General features: G+C 41.1%; 1 non-coding gene across 1 annotated transcript; it reads right to left on the reverse strand.

The window, feature by feature from the left end:
* Nucleotides 1-909: 909 nt before the first annotated feature.
* LOC128665389 (small nucleolar RNA U13) lies at nucleotides 910-1,006 on the reverse strand. Its single transcript, XR_008403143.1, has one exon. It is a non-coding gene; the product is annotated as a small nucleolar RNA U13 (small nucleolar RNA).

A 1,006-nucleotide genomic window follows, 5' to 3' on the forward strand; every position in this document is an offset into this window, starting at 1 on the left:
TGTCTACATCAGCACAAAGGTCCGATGTAAACAAAAGAGTAAAACTTGAAATAATGTAATTGTTGCATGATTTTAATGATATAGGAAGCAGTTACTGTTTCAGGACAGCCAAGCAACTAGGACGCTCCATGCTGTACTAACGGCGCTAAAGACCAGCACGGTTAGGACGGCATGGAACGTCCAAATGTCGGGAAGGGGTTAATAAACTTTTTACCTCTGTGAATACTTTGTACCTAAACCTCTGCAGGCAGCCCCCTTATAGCAGTTCTTTTGACAGACTTCCATTTTAGCCAATTAGTGCTGACTCCTAGGTAAATCCACAGGAGTGAGCACAATTTCATCTATATGACATGCATGAACTAGCGCTGTCTAGCTGTAAAAATATGCCCTGACATAAGAGGCGGCCTTCAAGGGCTTATACATTTGCATATAAGCTTACCTAGATTTAGCTTTCAACAAAGAATACATAGCAAATTTGATGATATAAGTAAATTGGAAAGTTGTTTAAAAATGTATGCCCTATCTAAATCATGAAAATTTAATTTTGACTAGACTGTCCCTTTAGGAGTTTAGGGTGACACTGGAAAGCCAGGTTACTTTCATGTGCAGGGTAGGTACTACTTGATCTTAGCTAGACACACTGGGCAGGTAGTCGTTCTGGGTCTCCCCTATGACACTTAGGTAGACCCCAAACGTGAGCTTTGGATGGTACAAGCACAGGAGAATCTCAGGATCCCCTTCAAGCAAGAATACACAGCCCTCCCACGCCCCGCTAGGAAAAATTCAGGATGACACTAGAAAAACCCTAAAATACCAGGTCTCCCTACTAAGAATATGGTATAGTTTCGATTTTAGACTACTAAGCTTTTATTTCTGTTTATTAACTTAATTCCAGTTGACCTAGTTCTAAATCAGAAGGGTACTGTGTCAGGTCGTAACATAAGGGAAGACACATTTCATGCAACTGCATGACCACCCACTCATCCTGTATAAGAACCAGAAGGAT

Source organism: Bombina bombina, chromosome 6 (genome assembly GCF_027579735.1).
Source record: "Bombina bombina isolate aBomBom1 chromosome 6, aBomBom1.pri, whole genome shotgun sequence".
Classification (NCBI taxonomy): Eukaryota; Metazoa; Chordata; class Amphibia; order Anura; family Bombinatoridae; genus Bombina; species Bombina bombina.